We start from the raw sequence: 27,569 nt of genomic DNA on the forward strand, positions 1-27,569 counted from the left end.
GCTTGGGGCAGCAGAAATGCTGGAGCCGGCCCTGGCGCCGCTGTTCCGCTTCTCCCCCCCCCCCTCCAGGCTTGCCGCACGCGAAACAGCTGTTTCGTGCAGCAAGGCTGGGAGGGAGGAGAAGCCGAGCGGCGGGGCGCTCGGGGGAGGCGGCTGTGGTGGAGCAGAGGTGAGCTGGAGCAGGGAGCGGTTCCTCTACCCCCCCCCGTTACTTCCTGCGCCCCCCCACCCTAGCTCACCTCCGCTCCGCCTGCTCCCCTGAACGCGCCGCTGCTCCGCTTCTCCGCCCTCCCTTGCCTCGGGGGAGCAGGCGGAGCGGAGGAGAGCTGGGGGGGAGGCCGTGGGGGGAGGGAAATGCAGCACCCCTGGGGGAGGAGGTGGGGCCAGGGATTTGGGGAAGGGGTTCGGAAGGGGCGGAGTTGGGGCGGGGGGGGGCAGCCAATATTTTTTTTGCTTGGGGCGGCAAAAATCCTAGAGCCGGCCCTGCTCATTTTCCTCATCTATAATATGACAATATTGACACCGACCTACCTTTGTAAAGTGCTTTAAAGCTGAAGGCTGGAAAAGCAATACATAAGGACAAAGATGTATAGATACTAGTATGAGGCAGATATTCAAAATGTTGTAACCAGTGTAAAGTCCCATATACTATTCCTGATGCTTGTTAAAGGAGAATACTACTTCCTACCTAGGATGGAGAATGGGAGATTCCCCTGTTCCCCGCACAGAGCATAGAGCACACAGTTGTTTAGCTTTAGTAAGATGAAAATCCCTTCTCCACATTCTTATATCCATCATGACCTAGGTTTAATTTGACTAATGCTCACATAAACATTGCTTCATCATTTTGGCTCATCTGTTAGCTTTCCTTTTAATGTTTATGGGAAAATAAGGTCAACAATATTCCCCCAGTAACCAAAACAAAGATGAAACTGGCAAACATTTATTTCACAATCCCCAAAAGAAAACTTCTGTTCCACAAGGAATTTTTGTTGTTTCCTGAAAAACAAAAAACAAACAAAAACCCACCAACCCCAAACCCCACAAGACAGTGTTCATAGTTGTACTTCAAGTCTTTTTGAAAATGGCAAATTTTGGGACTAGACTGAGTAACGAGATGTAAAACCCCTCAATTCCCTGCACTACTCAGAGCAGTGTGAAGGGGAAAGCAACCTCTCCAAGGTCACTATGTACCTTCTTTCCTGAGTGGGTGGGTAGCGGTGGGGAAGGCTCCAACCCTTCTGAGTCACAATCTGGTTCCAGATTGCTCCTGGAGCAATGCAGCTTCATGCTGCTCCAAACATGAGGCTTGTGGTAAAGCCACAATTGATCCTTCAATGATTTGTTCCAGAGTGACTGAGAAAGGGAGCAGCAGAGAAAGGATTAACATGTCTGTGATTTGGGTTTGTTTTGTGCCTTCACACACTATAAAAAATGTCCTCATCTTAAAGAATCTTGATCTATTTAGCTTTTCCAAGAGATAGTTAAGCGGTGACTTGATCACAGTCTATAACAGGGGTCGGCAACCTCTGGCACGTGGCTCGCCGGGGTAAGCACCCTGGCAGGCCGGGCCAGTTTGTTTACCTGCCGCGTCGGCAGATTTGGCCGATCACGGCTCCCACTGGCCGCGGTTCACTGTCCCAGGCAATGGGGGCTGCGGGAAGCGGCGCGGGCGAGGGATGTGCTGGCCACAGCTCTCTGCTGCCCTCATTGGCCTGGGAGACAAACTGCGGCCAGTGGGAGCCGCGATTGGCCAAACCTGCCGACGCAGCAGGTAAACAAACTGTCCCGGCCCGCCAGGGTGCTTACCCTGGCGAGCTGCGTGCCAGAGGTTGCTGACCCCGGTCTAGAATTACCTACATGGAGAGAACATTTCTGATTTTAGAGGACTCTTTAATCTAGCACACAAAGGCCAGAGGTGAAAGTAAGCTGGTACGGTCCGGTATCACCAGACTGGCGATTTAAAGGCGGCCACTGCCGGGAGCCCTGGGCCCTTTAAATCGCCGCCCAAGCGGAAGCAGGGCTCTGACGGCAATTTAAAGGGCCCAGGGCTCCACTGCGGTAGCGGCGGCTGGGAGCCCCGGGCCTTTTAAATCACCGTCGGAGCCCTGGGGCTCCCAGCCACTGCCATTACCCCAGGGCTCCAGCAGTGGGGCTCGGGAGGTGATTTAATGGGCCCGGAGCTCCGGCTGCCACTACCGCAGTGGAGCCCTGGGCCCTTTAAATCTCAATTTAAAGGGCCCGGGGATTTAATGGCCCTGCCTCTTCCGGTTGAGCACCCACTGGCAGCCACCCTATCAGCTCTCCCCTCCCCCCCAGCACCTCCCGCCCACCGGTGTACGCTGCCCATCAGTGACTCCACCTCCCCCTCCCTCCCTGCACCTCCTGCCTGCCGAAATCAGCTCTTTTGCAGTGTGCAGGAGGCTCTGGGGGGGCGGGGGAGGAGTGGGGATGGGGCTCACTCGGGGAAGGGGTGAAACTGGGCGGGGCAGGGGTAGAGTGGGGTTGGGAAGAGGTGGGGTGGGGGTGAGGTCTTGGGGGAAGGGTTGGAATGGGGGCAGGGCCTAGGGCAGAGCCAGGGTTCGAGCACCCTCCCCCCCAGCACATTGGAAAGTCAGCGCCTGTGTCTAGCTTCTAGACTTGAGATCCTTTAGCACTACCTGCCATGGTTCCACTCATGCTATTGGGGTCTTTATTTGTAAATCCTCTTTGTGGTCACACCCTTTGTGTGTTCAATTCCCCACAAATATTTTAATGGAGGAATTTACTGGTAACAATATTCTTGAATTAAAACCTGATTGCAAGAGCAACGCTTACCTAATCATGGAACAGAAGCATATTATGGAGCATCCCTGTCCAATAAAACAAAGTATCACAGCTCAAATTTCCAATATTCAAAGTACACTATATGCAAACCAGCTAGACAGCCAGAATTAGCCCTCAGTATTGGACAGCAAATGATTTAAAATGAAATAAAATTGTGGAAATCAAAAGCTATTCAAGAAAAGAGGGAACAGTAATTAAATTATTCACACAGCTCTATTTATCATCATGGGTCCAGGGACTATTCTTTGTTTTGTTTTAATGAGTTTTGTCCCTTATTTGCATGCAGTAAAACTCAGAAGCTTGCAGGAAAAAATATCTGATTCAATAGGTGTCTGGCTTGACAGATTTGATTAATGATTCGGTATAGCTTATGCGATGAATTTGTATTTTAGTGAAAGATGAATCTACTTTTATATGCTGCACCTACTTCGCCTTGTGCTGTTGAACATCAGCAGACAGACCATCTATTTATTTCACTTTGTGATGCAGGACTTTCTCCAGTAATGCATGTTTCAATAGTTAATATGGTCATTACAGCTCCATCTGCATTGCAATGCAATGTGGAATATGCAATGTGCTTTAAACATACTCATAGGAAATATGACAGGTTTCAGAGTAGCAGCCGTGTTAGTCTATATGCATCCGAAGAAGTGGGTTGTAGCCCATGAAAGCTTATGCTCTAATAAATTTGTTAGTCTCTAAGGTGCCACAAGTACTCCTTTTCATAGGAAATATGAAACCCACATCTATCCAAGAGCAGTGCTGGATATGCCTTAGAAGTGTGATTTGCCTGTGACGTGACAATTTGGATGGGTGACAATCTTTAGAATGTAATGCACTGTAACTACACCAACGATTAGAAAGCACTCTGATTGTTTTACTGTGTGATATTCAGTGTGGCCACTTAGTGTCTGTATACAGGCTTAATATTGCTAGATATTTAGCATTTTCAGTAGGTGCTGAGTGTTGTTGGTTTTCACTGGCTTAAACAGGAGTTGGGGGCTCAACATATTTCAGGATCAGACCCTGTGTTTGAATTCCAAAAGGAATTCAAAAGGGGAGCATGTGTATTGCGGTAATCAGCCACAGGCAGTTGTTGTATCTTGGCCATTTCAGAACACCTACTGTGTTTTTCAAATCATGATCAATTGACTTTTAAAGGGATGCTTTACTGACACTTAACTGTGGACAAAAACTATCATGTGGGGAGGATTATAGCATTATGTAAAAAAGACAAAGGTCTTTTAAAAGACCTGATAGTGCTCTGAAAATGTATTTACAATAAATAACCTCACTGAGTTCCATATTTATTCTCTTTCAATTGCTTCCAAGCAGTAGTTGCTCAGTTTACCATTTAAAAGATGATCTTTGTAACTGGTTATGGCTATGCAGACTCATCTTCGGATGTGAAAAACAAGCTGTGTTCTTCTGCATTTAGCATCAGCACCAGGAATATTCAGTAATCAGAGCTTTAAAAGACAATTTGACTGATGAAATAAAGCCTGTTGCTGAACTGCCGGTGTAAGTGAAGTAGAAGGCTCACAGGGAGCAGAGAGATTGAACAGGTTCGGAGGTTTCATTTTATATAGCCACTTTGCTGAGCTAATCAGCCACTCTTCCCCATATAAAAATAGTGAACCAAATCTTCATCAGGTGTAATTTCTGTAGGTCCATTGTATCAGGGGGTAGCCGCGTTCAGGGCTGGCTCCAGGCACCAGCAAAACAAGCAGGGGCTTGGGGCAGCACATTTCTAGGGGTGGCATTCTGGCGCTGGCCATCATAGGCACCGACTCCGGGGCATGGGGAAAAAGTGCCCCCGCCGCCCCAGCTTGCCACCCCAGCTCACCTCCACTCCGCCTCCGCCCGCTCCCCTGATCGTGCTGCTGCCGCTCCGCTTCTCCCCCCTCCCTCCCAGGCTTGTCGCGCGCGAAACAGCTGTTTCACGCAGCAAGGCTGGGAGGGAGGGAGGAGAAGCCAAGCGGCGAGTGCTCGGGGGAGGCGGCGGTGGTGGAGCGGAGGTGAGCTGGAGTGGGGAGCGGTTCCTTTACCCCCCCGTTACTTCCTGCGCCCCCCCACCCTAGCTCACCTCCGCTCCGACTGCTCCCCTGAACGCACTGCTGCTCCGCTTCTCCACCCTCCCTTGCCTGAGAAGAAGGGGGAGAAGCGGAGCGGCGGCGCGCCCGGGGGAGCAGGCGGAGCAGAGGTGAGCTAGAGCGGGAGGTCGCGGGGGGCCCACAGGAAGCAATGGGGATGGGGGAATGCGGCACGCCCGGGGGAGGAGGCGGGGCTGGCGATTTGGGGAAGGGGTTCGGAAGGGGTGGAGTTGGGGTGGGGCCGGGGGCAAGGGGGGCACAAAAAAAAGGGGGGGCGCAGTCAACATTTTTTTTGCTTGGAGCAGCAAAAATCCTAGAGCCGGCCCTGGCCGTGTTAATCTGTATCCACAAAAACAACACGGAGTCCAGTGGCACCTTAAAGAATGCAGCATCTGAAGAAGTGAGGTTTTTTTACCTATGAAAGCTTATGCCCAAATAAATCTGTTAGTCTTTAAGGTGCCACCAGACTCCTTGTTGTTTTTGTAGGTCCATTGACTTCAATGGACTTGCACCAATTGACACAAAGCTTTTATTTTCTTAGACTCAGCACAGCACACTCACAATGATAAAATGAACCCTCTTTTCTGACACAAGAGAGTCAGGGTGATACAGTTAGACTGCTAGAGAGTCAGACTGTGGGGAAATTCGACTGGCCTCTAGCCACGAGGTTGCTGGCTCCTGTATATAATTTTCTGGCATGTCATAAAAAAATGTGCGGTTAAAAATCCATCCTTATCTTTGTACGGCACTTTGAGAGCTAAGGATGAATTTTACTGCATAGATGCCAAGCATGATTATGTATCTGAGTTTCTTATTCTCAGCATACCTTTTAGCATCTTGTGGTTTATGAAAATAAAATATTAAAGGCCTCCCTAACGCATAGCTTCCACTTCCAGCCCAATGGCACGACAGTTTTGGTGATGTGGTGAGTCCCTTGGATTTATTTTGACTGGCAGAAGAGCAATTATCTTCTTCTGAAATGATGCCATTTTGCAATTCTTTATTTCAGATGCAAGGTCTATGGTATTCTGTGTGTGTGTGTGTGTGTTTCCCTCCCTTCACCTGCCTCGCCCTCGTGTCTGCTTCAAGGCCTCCTACTACCCCCTCTTCATCGTACGTGTAGATGGTTTTGATTACAGCTCACAGCTTATTCCTGCTCTCTCCCCTGTGTGTTCCATGTACATTCAGCAATTTATTCTGCACCTCCTGCACATGAGCAACTTCCAGTGACTTCAATGGCAGTTGTTTATGGCGCTGATTCAGAAAGTTACTAAGGCATGTGCACAGCAGTAGGACTACTCGCAGGGTTAAGTACCTTGTTGAATCAGGGCCTTTATCCAGCAGTGGCCATAGACTCTAGCACAGGGGTCGGCAACGTTCGGCACGCGGCTCGCCAGGGTAAGCACCCTAGCGGGCCGGGCCGGTTTATTTACCAGCTGAGGTGGCAGGTTCGGCCGATCGTGGCCCCCACTTGCCGCGGTTCGCCGTCCCGGGCCAATGGGGGCGGCAGGAAGCCGCGGCCAGCACATCCCTCGGCCCGTGCCGCTTCCCGCCACCCTCATTGGCCTGGGACGGCGAACCGCGGCGAGTGGGGGCCGCGATCTGCCGAACCTGCCACGTCAGCAGGTAAATAAACTGGCCCGGCCCGCTAGGGTGCTTACCCTGGCGAGCCGCGTGCCAAACGTTGCCGACCTCTGCTCTAGCACTCATGTATTGTCCGTGGTTGGTTGCTGCTGCTCTTCAGTTGTAAAGAATCACAATATGCCATGTTGTTTCAACATGTGTCTGTAGAAACTTCTCTAATCTTCAGAGTCAGGGTCAAATTCTTTGTTGGTGTACATTTACACCATTTAGTCTTAAATATCCACCTGTAGTCTCTGTTCCACTTTTGTGTCCTTCTCAGGATAGATAAGTACAAAATGCTTCGGAGTTGTTTTGAATGTTTTAGAAATAGATCCAAACCTTTGGATCTGAATTTTGCAGTTCTGTTCTCTCTCTAGAATGTTTAATCTGCCAGGATTCTCTGTATTCCAGATTAAGAGCATTGTCCTCCTACAAAACCCAGGAAATATCCTACCCTAGTAAACTCCACTTTTAGCTTTAATTTTATGGCCAGAGGACAAAACATACAGTTGTCTTTTTACAGAGTTAATGCCCCTTTGCATCTGAAGAGTTTACAATGGCGGAGTGTCAAAGGGCCGATTTATAAATCATCACTCATTAATTCTATTTTAACAGCAAAGTCAGGACATGCAAATCAAAGCTATTTATTAAGTATCTACAGGCAGGATTTTAAAATATATTTGTACAATTTATAAATTCATTTGAGGATATGTTAATTTCTTATTAGGATATGCAAATTTGCATTTAGGTTATGCAAATCTAATTCTGGATATGCAAATTACTTTTAGATATGTAAATTCAGTTCTTGACATAAATCATTTGAATCTCTTAACGAAATCCAGTGTTTAAAAAAATAATTTCAAAACTGTGTGGTTAAAGGTAATGACAATTTTTACAAATCAAAGGTGAGATTTATGTAATTCAAACTCCAATCTAGATTTAGATTTATAAAATAAACATAGAAATGAGAGGACATACATGATATTATATTTACAGAAGTCAGTCATGAAAGTGTTTATTCTGAATATTTTATCCATTCTGTATTATTTATTCTTTAATGGTTTTAAAAATGTGACTTCAATCTATTGAATTACGTTTATATAGAAATTAAAGAAAACCCTGGATTCAACCCCTCCCATCCCCTGTTGTACTTTGAATCCAGGTTCCTACTTTACAGCTAGACCTTAAATTAGCTACATAGGAACCCCAGATAAAAACAACTCAGAACTTTGGAAAAGGTCAGACCTGTATCTAAACTCCTGAGATGGCTCTAGTTTTGATAATGAACTGCTTTTCTAATGAACTGAGGTGGCATGCATATAGTTATAAAACTGCAATACTTTCGTTTTCTGTGTATTGCGCCTTTATATTTCTAATCGGTCTTCCTGCTTGCAAAGACAGCAGTTTTGGGGGGGTTTTCTTGGAGTTGCTGCTGCCTGTTACAGAGGAGACATACATACTGTGCTCTCCCATGGAAATCTTACTTTTGTTCTTTCTTCAGTATTAACACCCCTATGCATTAAAAAATCATGAATTGGGTCCTCCACACTTATAAGACTGTCTTAAAAATCATGAGATTTAAAAAAATACATTTTGGATTCTGGTACTTTTCTTGTTTCTGAACCTTTAGGGTACAGAAAGGTTACATTGTCAAGCTTTTCTCTGCAACCATAAGGGCGGGAAACTTACTTTAAAAACAATGCAACCTGAGAGTCTCAAGTATTCACATGACTCCAAGAGTGGCCTTAAAAAAAAAAATCAAATATTGCAAATCTCTCAATGAAATCGCTAGAGTTGACAATAGTTGACCTATCAAGTCATTTTAGGAAGAAAATATATGGTTGCTTTCTGTGTATGGAAATACCATTCACAAAACCTTGGCTCCAAACACTCTGAAATTTGGGGAAAATTAAGATCTGGATCTAAACTTTGCAGTTTGGCCCCATCCTCTACTTTTCTGTTATGTCATCTTATGAGAGACATAAGCAAAAATGCTGACCAATACAATTCAGTATTTATACCACAAATCAGATTCCACCAGTGGTAAGTGAAACTCTGAATTTGCGAGATTATGTTCATTTGGGATTCTAACCACCAAGGTATTTAAACAACACTTTCCAAAGCCTTCACGCCTCTTGGGCCTGCAAAATGGTATCGGAAAACCTCACAGGAGATTTCCAGTGCTCTCTTGGTTCCAATCCAGGCGGAAATGTCTCAATAATCGCTTTACTCACACTGTTCCAGCACTTCCACTCCCAGTTAGAAGCAGGAATTGCAGAGGTGCACCAACATGGATAAATAATGTAATCAAACTTTTCTGAATCTTCCGAAAGTCTTAACTAGTGTTGATTGGAGATTTTGGTAAAACATGATTGCTTTCTCTTTTATCAGAACTGGTTCACCTAGCACTAGCTTGTGCCTTTATTCTGCAAGAAGTACCCCCGATGACATAAACTTATAGTAAATATTTTCTTCCCCGGGGTAGAATTCTATGCAGTTTTCCACTGCTATAGTATTCCATAAGGAGCAAAGCAAGCCTACTTTAGAGCCAAACAAGTGCTATCCACTTCCCAAGAGCTGCAAGTTACAACATTTAGCAAAATAAAATCCTCTGTATAGACGAGGGATCATTAATTTTGAGAGACTAGTGAGGAAGTAATGATTTATTAATGATCAAGAAATAGGGTGGAGCTCCCCATCAGGCACAAATGGCAAAGGATATTTGCAAGTGGCTGATGTTGCACTCATCAAGACTAAAAACTAAGATCCTCTCTCTGAGCTAGAACCTCAACTGGCATAAATCAGCATAACTCAGACCTGGATGCATTTATGTGATTTACACCAACTAAGAGTCTGGACCTCTAATTTTTAGTTTGGGGCTTTAGTCCTTACTCAGAAAAACTCCCATAGCTTTCAGATATGCCTAATTCTTTCTATTTAGGAGGTTGCCATTAAAATGCCAATATTTTATATCTGTTACTGTATAGAGCTATTTGACATATCTCTTTTCCTCTGTACTTAGGCTAGGAAACAGCTGTGATATCTCGGATATCACTCGCATGTCAGGTACCTCAGAGTCCTGCTGGCCAACTGCAGAAACATAGAGTTAGAACTCAGGAAAAGGAATGGCTCTGAAGATGAGGCCAAAGTAAAAGGACCACCATTCAGATTATCCGTTTGCTGTCACTCTTCCTTCTAATGCAACACAGCATCACAATCGCCTCACATTAGCCACTTTCACATCAAATTAGCCACCCTCTGTCTGCATAAGTTACTTTAGTTTGTTGCCAAAGACACGGAAAGAGAGACAGCATCCTAATACAATAAAGCTCAGCTTCTCTCTGGCAGAAAAATTGGATTCCTCACTTGTGACTTTCCCATCTTATTAGCCTCCCTCCAAAGGGCTGAGCTAAAATGAATCCCGCAACTATGATCAAAACTGAATATTGATTTTGTGTCTGGTAGAAAACAAGCTTGTTTGACAGTCACTTCACTGGTGGGCACAGAGACTCTGAAGCTTATAGTGCCTTTCAGAGCAATTGCATATAACTTTGGTGATACTACTTGTGAAAGGAATCACTGCCTGATAGTGCAGGGTTTGCCTTAGGATTAGGCTGTTGGGCTGCTTTGTTCTGGAAGCCATTTTGTTCTCATATGAATTATGGTTGTTTGAAGATAAAGACCAGCATTGATCTCTCATGTTCAAGGCTCTTTTAGAGAAGCTGGGCATGGTTTCAAATAGTAAAAGTGCACAGTTTGATGAAATAGGAATCTACTAACTGATTTGAAGAGCTATCAACACTCAACAAGCACTCAACAAAAGGGGTCAATATTTATTTGTGCTCAAATTGATTAAACATTATTAAAAGTTTGCTAATTTGACTTTCTGAGCAAAACCTTTGATAGACACCTAGCGAATATTTGACCTTGAAGAGCAGAATGTGTTGACTTGAGGCAGGAGTTTTAAATCAATAGCAATGGTTTTTTAAAAGCAGTAAATTAATGTTAGGTTTTCTGGCCAACAGGGAGAAGAATATAATAAAGCAACTGCAACTCAGCAGCTAGCCATAGAGAATGGGTACAGTGACGTAGCCATCTCTGGAGATGCAGGGACAAAGTGATCATGCGCGTAGCACATGCCACTCCATGGATCTGAACACATTGCGCCAGTGGTGGACTGGGCCCTAGGATTCAACATTGACTTGGGCCATATGTACATGAGAAAGTTGCACCAGTTTGATTTAAATACATTTTTAATTCAATTTAGTGACCAGTGGAAATGCCTGTGTGGACACTCTTATTGAAGTTTAATAGTGGCTTATTTCTTATTTCAATTTAGCTTAAACCAGTTTCTAATCAATTTGCACTAAGCCGAAATAGGCCTGGTTTAAACTGACATAAATGTGTCCACATGGGGCTTACACCAGTTAAACAAAATACTTTTAGAGGAACAAAAGTTTCTGAAGACTAAAAAGCTGTGTTTTAACTTGGTTTAAAATACAGGTGCTGTAGGCTGCTTCTGCCCTAGAAGAAAATATCTGTCATGACTTAGATTTAAACAAAGTTTCTTAAACTCTAAATTTGAAACAGCACATTTAAAGGAAGGTGGGTGGATGGGTGTGGAGGTGGGAAAGCGAAAAGACAAAGGGAAGAGAGCAGGGGAGAGCTCTTGGGAATCTGTGCACGGAAAGCTCTCAAAGATTTTTGAAGTTGAGGAGTTATATTATGTTAATATAAGTTCTAATTGCTAGGCAATAAACAACACCCACATGCTGAATAAATGTCAGGACCAAACTTATTTCTAAATCTGCTTTGAAACAATGTCAGTCATTGCTATTATCACAAACAGATGGAACCTTTTTTGCTAACATTAAAATAAAATAATAATAAAAAATAACCTCGGGTTATTACTTACCTGAGGTAATAGACCTGGGAGTGGGAGGACAAAGATGTAGTTAGTTGTTACTGTTTGTGAGTCAACTATTAATAAAAAGCTAGCATTGCATTGTTGAAACAGATATATCTGTTGTATATTAATGCTGATTATGGGTGAGGTCAGGAAAATGTTGAATGGCTGGCAATAACATGGCAAAGTAAACCTATTCAAAACACCATGCAAGGGGTTTTTCATGCAAAGTGCCCATGCACCCGTTATGTGGGCAATACCCGGAATTTCTGCATGCAGGCAAAGTGGACATTTACAAATGCCTGCTTGTATGGAGAAATGGGGGGTTATGACCCTGCACTGGGTGTGGGAATGTTTTGTGTAACTCACTCATTGTGAAAAACTTTGAAAATTTTGGTCCTTCAAATACATATTGCTATTTAAGCTAACAGACAGTGTTGGCACCCGAACAAATGGGCATAAACTAGCCATGAACAAATTCAGGTTGGAAATTAGAAGGTTTCTAATCATTTGGGGGGTGAGGTTCTGGAATAGCCTCCCAATAGGAGTTGTGGGGGCAACAACCTAACTACTTTTTAAGGGAGAGCTGCACAAATGTATGAGTGGGATTATATGATAAGGTTGCTTGTGATGGTGGGGGGCAGGGATCAGTCAGATGTTGCTATAATCTCATCATTCAGGGCTTCAGCTAGTCACCAGCAGGAGCCAGGAAGGATTTTTTCCCCAATGTATTCTGGGTATTTTTTTTTTGGTCTCCTTCCTTCAAAACATCACAGGAGAGCCAGGGCTCTGAGATATCACCATGCATTCTCTCTCACACCTGCTTGACTGGCTGGTTCTTGCTCACATGCTCAGGGTCCAACTGATCATCAAATGTGGGGTGGGGAAGGAATTTTCCCCCAGGTCACATTGGCAGTGACCCTGGGGAGGTTTTCACCTTCCTTTGCAGCGTGGGGTGCAAGTCATTTGCCAGGATCATCTGGGTATATCTCACTTAACCTTTCTCTGCCATTGCAGGGACCCAAGGCATTGGTGTACCTTCTATTCTCTGCCTGTGGCACAGAATAGTCTAGTCTCCTCTGGGCTGTAACACTCTGATCTCATTCTGATTGTTGGGTTTAGTATGCAGGTACTGGAAGGTGTTGGTGGCCTCTGATCTACAGGAAGCCAGCATGGATGCCCTGGTGGTCCCTTCTGCCTTAAACTCTATGACATATATGTCAAGGAAAAGCAAGTGCCAGTGTTAACATTGGAAATAAGTAGCTATTCCAGTTTAGTTTTTTATATGAGGCTGAAAAAATTTTAAGCGGTTAAAACAGACCTGACTTGCAACAAGTTCCCCCAAACCATCACGCTAGACAGAACAGCTGTTGAAAGCATATGGATTAGGACATACTTGGCTTACCTGATATCACACTCTTTGTTTTACAGACTTCTGCTCTGCAATTAAATAACAAACACTGTGTTAGAAAATGCCAAATGCTGCCTTAGAGATTACAATTTGGTCATTAATGAGCCACTGACACCTTATGGAAAACTTTGGAAACTGGAAAAAGCTTTGGAAATAATGTTGCTTGTGTTTAACTTCTTTTCTGTATTTTTATTTCACTTGCTCTTCGTTTCTAGAGTCCCGGTGAAAACATGATCTTTGCTTCTTTAAGGTTAGATTTTACTGTTAGACAGCCCTGAGCAAGGGGCACTTCAGAAACTGCACTGTCCCAGAAGTAGTCCCAAAAGGCATTCTACATCAGGGACACCTCTCTGACACGTCTCCTCCTATGTTCCCTAACATGGTTCAGGGCAACTGCACCTGTATTCCCCCTCTGAGGTCCAGGAATGACACCCAGTCTAGGCTTCTAGATCCTTAGCCATCATCTCTCTTGAGTGAAGACCCACGTCACTCTCCCTCCTGAATGGGGTTTTCCCAGGCTACACAGTTCCCACCTACACTGTCATTTCCCTAGCATGCCAGACTGCCTGAACAGGCCTGGTCTGTGCTTTGCTTTCTCCTCAGAGGCTATGCACAGTTGTAATTGCCCACAGTTATAAGTTACCACACAGCTCTTTATAATCAAGCACATTTATTCTTAAGGTGAAAGCATTACAGAGAAAACATATCAAATCAATAGAAGTTCCAATACACATGCTAAAACCTTACTAGAGGTTACCCATCAGTCTGATGGGGCCTCGGAAGGCCAAAGTCTGTCCAACTCTTCCCAGGAAGGATTTGGACCTCCTCCCCCGCCCCCAGGAGAGCAGGTCCTATCCATTTGCTGAATCAGAAAGAAGGCCCTGAGTCAGTTTAACCTTAGGCTATTTAACCAAAAGTCCTTTCTTTGGCTGTTGGTGTCTTGAGAATCCAGTTTGAACCAATATAGGGGAGCGACCCCAAGTGGGGATACTTCTCTGGAGGTGTTACAACCTGAGTGAATTTTCCTAATCACTCCCCACTGTTCTTAATTCCTGGAGGAGCTGTGGTCACTCTCCCCCTTGGAACTACATACAATCCCTGGCCCACAATGATACATAAACTTAATATCTTTGGGAGGTCTTACTGTATTACAAGAAATTGCCATATCTGCCATAACCCCTCTGAGGCACATTTCCTCCTGTGTGTCCTTTGTGTGTGGTGGATAGGGAGAATATTCTGTTACAGCCCTTTACTGAGCACAACATGTGCCTCGCCTTGCTCCCAATCAGTTTTGCGTGCAGTTCCCTGCTCTGCTGCATCGCTGTAGAGGGTAATGGGTTAGGTTCAGTCAGGGCTCTCACCTGGTGCAAACCCAGGCATAGGGTATGATGCTGACAGGCCAGATGTCAGCTCTTGCCCAGGCTACAGGCATAAGAACTAATAAACTCATAGCTGGAGAGCAGACCAGTTCATGTGTATGTTAGTTTTGCTCAAAATAGGTATTCATCTTATAAGGATGTATTTAGTGTTTGGAACCTCTGAAATGCTTGTAAATTGCTGCATACATTAATCTTACTAGTATGTCCATGCTGTAAGAAAATATGAACATTTTGCCTTATAACTTTGAAAATGTTTGCTTTGAACTTGGCACAGGAATTGTCCTCTTGCCTATCCAGGGGGACATTAAAATCAGATGGGCCATCAACGAACATAGCAATGCTAGGGACTGGTTAATGGCCTTATTGCACCTTGGAAATGCTATTACAAGGAAGCTTGTCCTGTGGACTTGGAAGCTGAATGAAGGAAATAAAAGAAAATCACGGGGAAATTTTCCATCTTTTTGGCTGTTTGAACTCTGACATGGCCAGAGGCTCTGAACTGATGCCAGAGGTCCCTAGGGGCTGCCTCCTGGGTCCACCCTGCAAGAAACTTTGATTGACAGATCACTACAACGCTGTCACTCTTAGGATTTAGATGTGTAACTCATTTGTGTGTATATGTCTGATTGAAATAACCAGTAAATAACTCTCATATTTTTTTCCTAGTTATTAAACCTTTAGATAGTTTCTAACAGGATAGGCTACTGGGTTTATCTTTGGTGTAAGATCTAGCGTACCAATTGATCTGGGGTAAGTGACTGGTCTCTTGGGACTGGAAGCAACCAGAATGTGGTGTGATTTTTGGTGTTAGTGACCATTTATCACTAAGTCCAGTTTGACTGAGTGGCAAGATAGACTGGAGAGTCTAAGGCAGTGGTGGGCAACCTGCAGCACGCGGGCCACAAGTGACCAGTCAGAGTAATCGGCTGCCAGCACGTCCCTGTGGCCCATGTCGCTTACCTCAGCTCCCATTGGCCAGGAACGGCAAACTCTGGCCACTGGGAGCTGTGGGCGGCCATGCAAATGTAAACAAACCATCTGGCGGCCCACCAGCGGATTACCCTGATGGGCTGCAGGTTGCCCACCACTGATCTAAGGGGACTGTCTGTGACTCCATGGTAAGACTGTTAATACAGTCAGGGCCGGCTCCAGGCACCAGCTTAACAAGCAGGTGCTTGGGGCGGCCAAGGGAGAGGGGCGGCACCTGCGGCAATTCGGGGGCGGCAGGTCCCTCACTCCCTCTAGGAGCGAAGGACCTGCCGCTGAACTGCCGCCGCCGATCGCGTTTTGTTTTTGTTTTTTTTCTTCCCCAATTGCCCCCAATTGCTTGGGGCGGCAGAAACGCTGGAGCCGGCCATGAATACAGTGATCCATGAGTTCACATTTGTTACTAGCTTGGTGAAATCTAACTTTAGAACATACCACCAGTCTGGGGTGGCTCACAGTCGTAAGCCACTCCAGACTGTGTGATATAGGGGAGGATGCAGTGGAGGATGGGGAGGTTAAGGGAGCACAGAGGGCCAGGAAGACCGGGGCAGCTGAGGAATGCCTGATTCAAGCCATCCCTCCAAGCAGCTTCTGACACTGCGGCTTCTAGGAAGGCTGGCCCACAAAAATAAAGATTCTCCCCTTCCCCTCACCTCTTGTCTTCACAACCTCCCAAGGAATTGGTTCAATGGGAGCACAGCCTGCTCTCTATCAGGGTGAATCCTCCCTGGGGATCAGAAGGCCCTGAAAGTCCAGGGAAGTGATTCACATGGACAATAAGTAGTCAGAACTAATGAGGTGTTAAGAACATAAGTGGGCTCCAGCCACCAAATTCAGATCTGTTTCTGGATTTGAAACACTCCGACGTTTAGGAGGCAAAGCATTTGGAGTTTTGGTTCAGTCCATTATAATCTGGAACACTTGATCCCCTTGCGGGTTTAGGGGTTTGAACATCACCTGGCATTCAGATTCAGGACTTTGATTGGAATTAAGCTCTAAAATGATACTAATAATAAAAATCCCATTTCCATGCAAATGCCCTCACACTGCTTAAAATGAGAGAGTACACGGACAACATAACTGGCAGTGCATTGTTCTCAAATGCATCCACGGTTCTTTAAAGACAAAGTTCCTAATAATCACGTAACTTAGCTGTTGTTGACCCTCAGAACACCCTTCATTTAGTAGAGATGAATAGTTATGTACTTAAAGTACTCTATTAGCATGCAGTGGCACATAGCACGTAAATATATGACCAGTCATTCTCAGGAAATTGCAGCTTTATTGTACTGAGTATATGAATGTGCGCACTGTGCAGCTGAGTCATATCTGTCCATTGGACAAATATATTTATAAAATATGATATAACAGATAAAGTTAGGAGCTAAGAAATGTTCAGGAAAAAGAAGGATGGCCCAGTGGTTTTGGTAATACCCTGGGACTGGGGGACTCTGCGTTTGATTCCCTGCTCTGCTACAGCCTTCCTGTGTGACCTTGGACAAGTCCCTTAAGGTGGGATCCAGGAAGGGACGTAGGTGTTGCAACACAGTGTGCCACAGAACTTAGAAAAGCACAGGAAGAACGTTCTGATCCACAAAGCTGAGTTAGGTGCCTGGGCTCCCTCTTCAGTGAGATGGGCACCACAAAAGGCAACATGCGAGGTGGGGAGATTGCAATGAGAGGGGTGAGTGCTAAGCTCTGTCCCTCTCTGAGATAGGAACCTAAATCTGGGTTGCAGGGAGGCACTTAGCTCTGCTTAGCAATCCTCAAACAGTAACCAGCCACCTGGAGTTAGGTGCCTTAAGTGTTTCTTGTGGGAATGAGTTAGGCACACTGACTTGCTCCACACAAACAGCTGGAGGAGATAGTGCCACCACCTACCTTATAACTTTTAGCCCAGTGATTGGAGTATTCACCTGGGCTGTGGGAGACCCAGGTTCGATTCCCTCCTCTCTGCTAGAGGGTGGGGGGAAAGGATTCAAACAGGGATCTCTCAGGAGAGTGCTCTAATCACTGACCTATGGGATATTCTGATGTGGGGTTCCCTCAGCGGGTCTCTCCTCTGGAAGTTGTTCCACTGTGGATAAATAATGAAAGAGTGATTGAGCCAGTAACAATGAGAATGACTCTGTAGTCCAGTGGTTGGGACACCCATCTGGAAGGTGGGAGACCCTGGGTCCAGTCCTCCTGCTCTAATCACTCTTTCATTATTTCTCTACGGTGGAATAGCTGCAGCAGGAGAAACTGAAGAAGCCTCATGTCAGCATATCCCATAGCTAAGTGGTTACAGCATGCTCCTGAAAGGTGGAAGAGCCCTGTTTGAATCCTTTCTCTCACTCTTATGGAGCAGGAGTTGGAAATTAAACCTGGGTCTTCCACATTCCTGGTGAGCGCTCTAACCACTGGGGAAAGAGTTATAAGGTGGACGCTGCCACCTCTTTCAATGGCCAAATTTTGAATGGACCCCTCCGAGCACCCTCCATATCAGGCCCTGTCCATGACCTTGGCATTCAGCTGCCTATCTTTCCTGATTTGTGAATCGCTCTGGAGCTTAGGCAGGAGGATGCCTAGAGGAAGGAAGTAGTGTGCATGCCCAGAGGCAGGAACACAGGCATCTAGGGAACTTTTATCCTGCTAACTTTGGCGCCAAGAGAGTTTAGGTGCTTACTGGGCTTGACAGGAGTTTTGTGGCTCACAAGTGGAACCAAAACTGGGACTTAAGCACCAATTTCTGAGATTTAGGCTTCTACATTCCTTTGTGAATCTGAGCCTTAGTCTCTCTGTGCCTCAGTTCCTCATCTGTAAAATGTGGACTTTCCTACCTTGCAAAGCTGTTGTGAGGATAAATGCATTAAAGATTATGAGGTGCTCAGATACTATGGTAATGTAATGAGGGCTAGATAAGTACCAAAGGTAGCTATGAAAGGTCAGTACTTATCAGGTTTGTTTGAAAAGATTTATATATTCAATTGATTGTCAATTCCTCTGATTTGAATCAGGAGTTCACTTTAAATGCTTTCATCCCATTACAATAAAGGGAAAGAAACTGTAAAAATAAAATTCACCATAAAAGACTTTCGCTTAATAGAGGGGCAAAAAACACATTTGAAAGGAAAATGTTTGAGAGGGATTGTAGAAATGCATTCCCACATCTCCTTTAGGGTACTTAAGCATCATCTGTTATGACTCCCACAGGACATTTAAGCATCATCTAACAGAAAGGCTAAAAGAGAGTTTGTGAAGAAAAATATAGGTAGTGAGAGAAAACAGACATCTTGCTGAGATCTAGACTAATGTGAGACATATCAATACATTAAAAAAAAGCACATGAAAAATAATACTGTTGCAGCAGGAACAATTTAAAAGCAATGACAGTTATGTGCCTCCAGAAAAAGAAGAATAGAAAAATACAAAGGTAACTTATTTTCAGTATTGCAAGTTGTAAGTGATAGTAAAGGATGTTAGAGACCTGTATGGTTATTTTGTCATTTAATTTCAGTCCCATCTAAAGTTATTTCTCTCTATATAAATTATATCTTCCAAGTTCTCTGGTTCTTTTTAGAATGACATTGCTGTATTTCTAGATAGCTAACTAGAAGCTGAGGAGCTTGGTTTTAAATAAGAAATTCCTATAACTTCAGAATCTTCCAGAAAGCTATTTCACTTTGAATTGTGTCCACCACAGAGGTATCTGAGGGAGGGGCAGATTTTTAAAGGTATCAAGCTGCCTCAAGATACAGATAGATGCCTGGTAGGGTTTTCAGTAGCACCTAACTCCTATTTATTTTAATCCCACTAAGTACTCATCTGCATCATTAGCTACCACAATACAATTAAAAATCTGGCCCTGAGTGCCTGGGAGTGATTTGAGAGGACCTTTCTTTTATTATGCTGAAAGCAGGGGCGGTTCTTCGTATTTTGCCGCCCCAAGCACGGCAGTCACGCAGCCTTCGGTGGCATGCCTGCGGGAGGTCCGCTGGTAATGCAGATTCAGCGGCATGCCTGTGGGAGGTCTGCCGGCCCGTGGCTTCGGCGTACCCGCCGCCAAATTACCGCCAAAACCACCGGACTGGCAGACCTCCTGCAGGCATGCCGCTGAAGGCAGCCTGACAGCCGCCCTCATGGAGACTGGCAGGCCGCCCCCCGAGGCTTGCCGCCCCAGGCACGTGCTTGGTGCGCTGGTGCCTGGAGCCGCCCCTGGCTGAAAGCACTTCTCCCAGATGAAACCTCTGCTTTCCCCAATGGTAAAAGAACAGTCTCTCATTTCTTAAGGCCCTTTTGTGCCATTCTTGCAATGCAAAACCAGCTTACGCGGCAGTTAAAGATTGTCCTGAGGTTGGGTGGATCATCAGATGGTGTAACGCCATTATGCCCTTTCTATGCAACCCCATTTTGTAGCTATACAAAGATGAGTAGACAGGCAATGGGGACATGGCTGGACTATCTGTCAGACTAGCCTTTGGGGCTGTGGGACTAGTCCATCGGGGATGTGGGAACCCAGGCATGAATAAAAGGATCCCTGAGGATGTTGTAAGCTATATAGGGACCAACACAGTTCATCCAAGGATTAGGGGGCTGGAAAGGTGACAGGAAGCCACTTTTGGTCCCATAAAGCAAACACATACACTCATGGGAGTCCTGGGCCAAGCACAGTTTGGCCAGACCTAAGAACCAAGACCTGAGAGTTTTACTCCTTGTAAAGCTGGACATGACAAGAACACAAAATCCTCTTTTCACGAGAGGCCTTATGCCACTGCCTACAGCTTTTACCTTGTACTTTGCAGGGCCCTGATACTCTGGGGACTAGTGACATATCCCACAGTATCCTTACAATCAGTGGGCTGCCTGGGAGGTAGCTATAATCTAGTACACCCCAACCCCTGTAGCTCCACACTACTTCAGTGCCACTGTTGGCTGTTTGGTGATTTACAGCCTGTAAAATGAAGTGGTGGTCTTAGAACAATTCCTAGAGGACATTGTCACCGTTGTCCCCTTGATGGCAATCTCATCAGGGAGTCTAGGGGCTGAATGACTATGCAGAGGTAGGGTTAATTGTATCTTTAATGTACTAGCTTGCACTGAGACAGTGTCAACCTGCAGTTGGAGCTCAAGGTGGGGACATGGGCCAGATTTTCAAAGGCACTTAAAGGTACCTAAATATGCAGATAGGCCCTTAGTGGGAATTTCAAAAGTGCCTCAGCAGGTTAGGTGGCGAACACTCATTGAAATAATTTCCTTTCACCCTTCCATCCCCACCACGTATTTGCTTATGCAGGGAGCTAGCCACAACCTGACCCCTGAATTACACTGTCACCCTACAGGTGGTCCCAACTAGTCAGGTCTGTAAATATTATGTGGATAAGTCCAGGAGTCCATGTTTCTGTGCTGTCATTCTGGCACCTTTCATGATCACTAAACTCAACTTAAAAAATGATTGGGGAGAATGGAAAAGCTTGTCTTTGCTACAGCCATCAGCACCGAAGCAATCAGACTGCAGAGGAGTAATAAATCATCCCGCTACCCATTTTCTCTCTATGCATGTGTTATTATAGGACCTCAGCTACTCCCGTCCGTACTGTGCTGAGATAAACAGATGGCAGAGTGTTGCATCACATCCAACTCAGGAGCCAGCAGTTCCCCAAATAGGATTCTTTTCTCTTTTTAAATTGTTTATTAGTGTTTTCTTGTCCTCCTTCATCTGTATGGTCTCATTTGACTTTACTGCCCATAGTTACGTTGGCAGAGAATTAGATAACATTTTCTGAAACTGAAAATACAATCTATCCTTCTTCCGCCCAACTGCCATATCATGAATTGTGATGAATGACCTTGAAGCCATCTGAGTAGAGTTATGGGTGGCCCAGGGAAAGAATCGTAGAAATGTAGGACTGGAAGGAATCTTGAGATCATCTAATCTAATCCCCTGCACCAGGGGCGGCTCTATGTATTTTGCCACCCCAAGCACGGCAGTCAGGCGGCTTTCGGCGGCGCGCCTGCGGGAGGTCCGGCTGGTTACGCGGATTAGGCGTACCCGCCGCCGCCGAATTGCCACCGAAACCACAGGACCAGCGGACCTCCCGCAGGCATGCCGCCGAAGGCTCCCTGACTGCCGCCCCCACAGCGACCGGCAGGCCGCCCCCCGCGGCTTGCCGCCCCAGGCACGCGCTTGGAGAGGTGGTGCCTGGAGCCGCCCCTGCCCTGCACTGAGGCAGGACTAAATATTATCTAGATCATCCCTGACAGGTGTTTGTCGAGCCTGTTCTTAAAAATCTCCACTGATGGATATTCCACAGTCTCCCTAGGTAATTTGTTCCTGTGCTTAACTACCCTTACCATTAAGAAGTTTATCCTACTACCTAACCTTAATCTCCCTTGCTGCAATTTAGGCCCATTACTTCTTGTCCTGCCCTCAATGGATAAGGAGAACAATTTATCACCCTCTTCTTTATAGCAACTTTTTATGTACATGAAAACTGCTATCATGTTTATCACGTCCCCCCCGCCCCCAGTCTTCTCTTCTCCAAACTCATTTTTTTCAGTCTTTCCTCATAGATCACGTTTTCTAGACCTCTGATCATTTTTATTGCTCTCCTCTGGACTTTCTCCAATTTATCCACATCTTTCCTGAAGTGTGGTACCCAGAACTGGACACAATTTTCCAAATGAGGCCTTATCAGTGCTGAGTAGAATGGAAGAATGACTTCCCCTGTCTTGCTTACAACACTCCTGCTCATACAGCAGGATCCTATGCAATCAGTCTGACATCCTTGCTTTCAGTGTGGTTAAAACCCATGTAACAAGGCAGCCAACAAGGAACCTGTGCTCCTGCAAGTGGGTTTGTGTGGAGAAGGATTTGGTGCTGTAGATACCCATCTCTACTGTTGCTCTATCTAGGCCTCCCTGAACTACATGTAAGGCTATTGTCCTCTCCTTCAGGTCCCTTCTCAGAACCCTCTTCTGTTGTGATGCCTACAAGAAAATCATCCAGTAAGTGTTAATAACTAGGGTGAGGGATGTGGGTTGAATGGCAACAGGGGGAAAGTCAATATTTATGTAATCACAAATCTGAATACAAACATATGTACATTTGCTATTATATAACAATTGTATATATCTGATTGGTCTGTCCCCTGCTCTTTGTATGCTTCCCATCTTCATGATTTGTGAGCTGTTTTGGGCAATCACAGCATCTACTACTCTGACCCTGACTGTGCAATGTGCTGCAAATGACACACTCAGGGAGCCCCATTGCCTTCAGTGGGGAATGGATCTGTGGAGCCTATGTTTGTGCCATGGCTTGCACAATCTAAGGTACTTATATGGCCCCCATCCCCATAGTATCCGAGCACCTCACAATCTTTAATAGGTTTATCCTCACAACACCCAAATTATGGGAGTTAGGCTGCTAAATATCTGTGAGGCTCTGGGCCTAAGTGACTTGCTTACAGTCCCACAGGACATCGGTGGTGCAACAGGGAATTAAACATGGGTCTCCTAAGTCCTAGGCTAGTGCCCTAATCACTGACCACCATTCCTCTCAACGAGGCCCGGCTTCTGATGGTGGCACTGGGTGTTGTTACAATACAAATATAAAATAATACTACAGTCACCGTGTTCTTAGTGGTGAATTCGAAAAGACCAATCACCGAAGTATTGTGGAGGCATATAGCTTGCCTTGGTTTAAAATACGATGAGACACTTATAGGGCTAAGAATAGCATCATCAACCATAGTAGCTAGGGTAAACGTAGAAAGTCTATTAATGCTGACAGGCCAGGTCATAAACTAATCGCTGGCTAGGATAAAGGAGAAATTGTCTTTCATGGCATAGTATTCTCAAAATTATGTGCCTAATGGGAGGCTTCTGGATTCCAAATACACATCATGAAGGATAGCTTAACATCAGTGCTCATTGCCTGCTTATGTTCTTGTCTGTTCCTCTGTTAAAAAAGACCAAGACATTTTGTAAAGGGCATGAACAGCTAGCCAATCTAGAGGCAAAACAACCTCCCACCTGGGGCACTGAACAATAAAGAATCCTATGGTGAGTCAGATTTAAGAGAGGAGTGAAGGAGATTAATGCACTGGGGGAGTTGGATGCACTGAGCCTGTAAAGAAGAATAAGGGGGAATGTTTTAAAATGCAGCAATTAGAAACTTAGGGCCATATTCTGCTCTCAGTTAAACTGCGTTAAGTCTGGGGTGATTCAATAGAAATTGTTTGGAGTGTAGTTGTAGCTGTGTTGGTCCCAGGATATTAGAGAGACCAAGTGGGTGAGGTAATATCTTTTATTGGACCAACTTCTGTTGGTGAAAGAGACAAGCTTTCAAGTTCACACAGGGCTTTTCTTCAGGTCTTGAAAGCTTGTCTTTTTCACCAACAGAAGTTGGCCCAATAAAAGATATTACCTCACCCAACTTTTCTCTCCACAGAAATCAGTAGAGACACTCTAGACTGGTGGAATGGAACTGAGAGAAGGATTTGATGGTTAGTACCGTGCATCAAGGCTAAAGCTACCAAAGTTATCTGGCCATATCTGTAGTAATTTGCTTTGTATAAATGCATTCTTTTCCCCATTTCATATTAGCTTTGGGGTGATTCATCCATACTCAGGTAGTTGTGTCCAGAATCTATTTTTCCTTTGATCTGATTATTTCTCTCCCATTAGCCTTTGTTGTGGGTATAAGCAGTCATGGTTCCAAGCTGATGGTTTTTTTAAATTAAGGCTTGGCATGGAGTTTGTGTTAATTTAGTTGATGACAGGCTTTTGCATGTATGGATAATCTAGACCTAATTGCATAGTGATGATTACAGGTTGGAAAGTTCCAGAGATAGCCTTTTCTAGGTTTAAAGACCTGGGGTTGGGGAGAAAGCTTTGCATTCGCCTAGTGGTACAATCACATGCTTGTTACTTTTTCAAAAAACAGTTGCCTCCAGCTTCTGCTGCAGGGTTGTAATTACTCCCTTTCTGAAACACACTGCGAAGGGTATAGTCTGCTTAGGACAAACAGATTCACTCTAAATCCTCATTATCCCAATTATGGGAGTTTTATCCTTACAGATACACAATAGAAAAACCATGGGTAAAAATATCCAAACAAAATCAGATTCAAACTCTCAAAAGACTCAGCCTGCTTAATACATGTTATTTTCCTCTCTTCTTTTACAACCCCAAACCAGTCAGAAGAGGTCAGCTTTTGCCCTTCAAATCAGATTTCCTAAAATGCCTTGTTTTTAAAAGGCCATTTTCCTTTTTCACATCTCCACATTATTCCTAGCCTTTCTCTCACTCAGGCAAACCTTTAAATCAGGGCTTTAACTATTAACACGTGTTGCTCATTAGCACTGCCTCCAGCACACCTATGCTCCACTTCTTTAAAAGGCCTGCAATCAAGCCTAGAGGAGGAAGTGGCATTTCACTAAGGCTATTAGTGGCAAAACTCTGTTTATTATTCATCTGGGAGTTACAGTCCTCTTAAAATCCTGGTCTGCGGAGGAAAAAAAGAAAGGTGAGAATCTAAAGGAGAGTAGAGAACGTTAGCTGGCTAGCTAGAAAGAAAAACTGTGTGCCACAAATATATATTTACCATTCTGACTAGTACTACTTCCTCATATCAAATACCCTCTTTCCCAGCAAATACTAGAGGCTTATGAGTTAGTTGCTTATGCATATGGCTAAAGAAAATTGCATACTTTTTATCTCTTAGAGCAGTGGTTCCCAAACTTGTTGCACCACTTGTGCAGGGAAAGCCCCTGGCGGGGCGGGGCAGTTTGTGTACCTGCCGAGTCTGCAGGTTCGGCCAATCGTGGCTCCCAGTGGCCGCGGTTCACTGCTCCAGGCCAATGGGAGCTGCTGGAAGCGGCGACCAGTACGTCCCTCAGCCCGCGCCGCTTCCAGCAGCTCCCATTGGCCTGGAGCAGCGAACTGTAGCCAGTGGGAGCCACGATCAGCCGAACCTGCGGACGCGGCAGGTAGACAAACCGGCCCGGCCCGCCAGGGGCTTTCCCTGCACAAGCGGCAGAACAAGTTTGGGAACCACTGCCTTAGAGGAAGGGATGTAAATATCAATTTTTCATCATTGTTTTCTAACATCAGAGGGAGCACCACACAATTTCAATTCTCTGAACAAGTGTTACATCCTACTAGGCTAACTCACAAAATCTTGCAAACTTGCTATCCTGTTAGGTTGGGAATAAAAAGTAACAAGTGAGTGAGTTGCTGTTGTTTCTAGGGGCAATTCATACCTAAAAGTATAGAAACTATTCAGAGAACAGTCTGGGAGACATCCTTTGCTCACAACTGAAATAGCTGAAACCTGTTGTTGTTTTTCCCCCCACTCCCGCTCTTTCCCCCCTCCCCCCGCCCAAGATTATTTCAATGAAATTAAATAAATTGGGGGTATGAGCGAACCAAAATACATAAAGCCAGAGAAAGATTGTCTGTTCTCTGTATTCAAGAAGCAAAACACACATGGTATATTGGGCCAGAATCTGATATTAGTTATGCTTGAGTAAATCCAAGCTCTAACTGCTGATGTTAATGGCGTGGCTGAGATTCATACTAGAGTAGGAAAGAACAGAACCTGGCCCAGTGTCTGATAGTTTCTCCTTAGTGTTGATCTAGTGCTCAATGATTGATTACCTTGGATTTCCCTAATGGGCAATTTTGTTGTTAAATAGTAGTTAATGCAGAAATCACCTTTAGACCATTCGAAAGAGAGAATCTGCTGGAAAGGTTGTCTCCTTTACACTTACTTCTGCTTGCAGATATAGGTACACTTCCAGGCAGTGTCAGAGCATTTTTCAGCATTGCGGGGGGTGGGGGGAGAAAAACATAAAAATTGCTGTATTTTCAGATTTCCTAGTGCATTCAGATCAATGCATGTGACACATTGTAAAAAATTGAACTACATAGTCTTGAAGTTTTTGATTAGGTTTTGGGGCTGAAAGTGATGCCTATTAACTTTGAGAAGTAGTGGAGGTGATCTCAGCGGGCATGCTCTGAAAATGTCTATAGTTCATTATGGTTGAAAAACACAAACTGTATGCATGTAGCTAATGTAGTTGCTTGAGGGTTTATTTACATGTTCACACGTATATATTGAAATTCACATAATTTACATGGGTGTGAATCTGGGGTAACTCCACTGAAGTCAGAACTTGAAGGTAATTTGGCCCATTATGACTTGCTTTGATACCATAACTGTAATTATTTATAACTCATTTGTATGTAGCTGGGGCCAAAGACGAGTATGTCAATAGAAATCCTGATCTGTGGTTAATTTCTCAAACAACATTTTTATTCTTTTATCCTCTCTGCCCTTCTCAGAACACAAATGTCACTTCTCCGCACCCTGTTTACATCTACAATGAAACCCTGGAGAAAATACTATAATGTATATCTCTTTTATCTGCATTTTGTATGCCTTTGTACACTAATAATCTCTCTCTTTTGCAAATGAGGACGTCATTTGAAGAGGGGTAATTTGATAGCACAGCTCTACTCCCATCCCAACCTCCCTTTTAAAGATAATCAGTCACACAGTAGGGACCTAATGGTTCGTTTACTTGTGTATATAAATTTAGAAACTCTTACTAACTGCGGTGGGTTGCTGTAAATTTTAGCTGTGCTTATGACATGGTCCCAACCAGCTCGATGAATTCTTCATGTAGCCTCAATGTTGAGTCAAACAGTATTGACCTGCTTATGTCCCAGGCGTTTCAATCCTATCTGGGCCAATGTATTATTTAGCATAATCAATGGTATCCAATCAATTCCAGGCTTTGTGTAAGACCATTGCAATTGTGGTTTGAAAAGGGGGCATTCCTTATGTCAACAGATGTTACGTACAGTCAATAGAAATAAAGTTGAATCTCCTTTCTTAATTATCACTAAGACATACAGAGGATTAATATGAAATCACTTTAAAATATTATACCAAGAGCTGATACTGTGAACATGCTGTAAGGGTGAGATCTGACCTATAGCCAGGCCTACATGGGCTTTGATCTTGTCACATCTTAAAAAGTAAATGGAGTTTGGCTTCGTCTGTATTTGAATGGGCCTCCTCTCATTCATGAAAAACTCAGAATGCTGTAGAAAGTGGTGGTGATTTCCCAGCAGGGTTACATGTACAATGACAAAATTTAGACCCAGAGTCCGCCACCAGTGCAACTTCCACCAGGGGAAGCTACCCTGTAAACTGGACTCCGTGAAATGTCAAGCGGTAAAAATGACTGATTCCTATCTGCACTACAGCTTCCAACATAGTTACTAGTTGAGAAGGAAGTGTCTGGGTTTTTTTCTTCATCTAGAAAAGGCATCACTGCACTCACACTCATTTC

The sequence above is a fragment of the Terrapene carolina genome, unplaced genomic scaffold (genome assembly GCF_002925995.2).
Source record: "Terrapene carolina triunguis isolate 2854851 unplaced genomic scaffold, T_m_triunguis-2.0 Scaffold629, whole genome shotgun sequence".
Taxonomy (NCBI): Eukaryota; Metazoa; Chordata; order Testudines; family Emydidae; genus Terrapene; species Terrapene triunguis.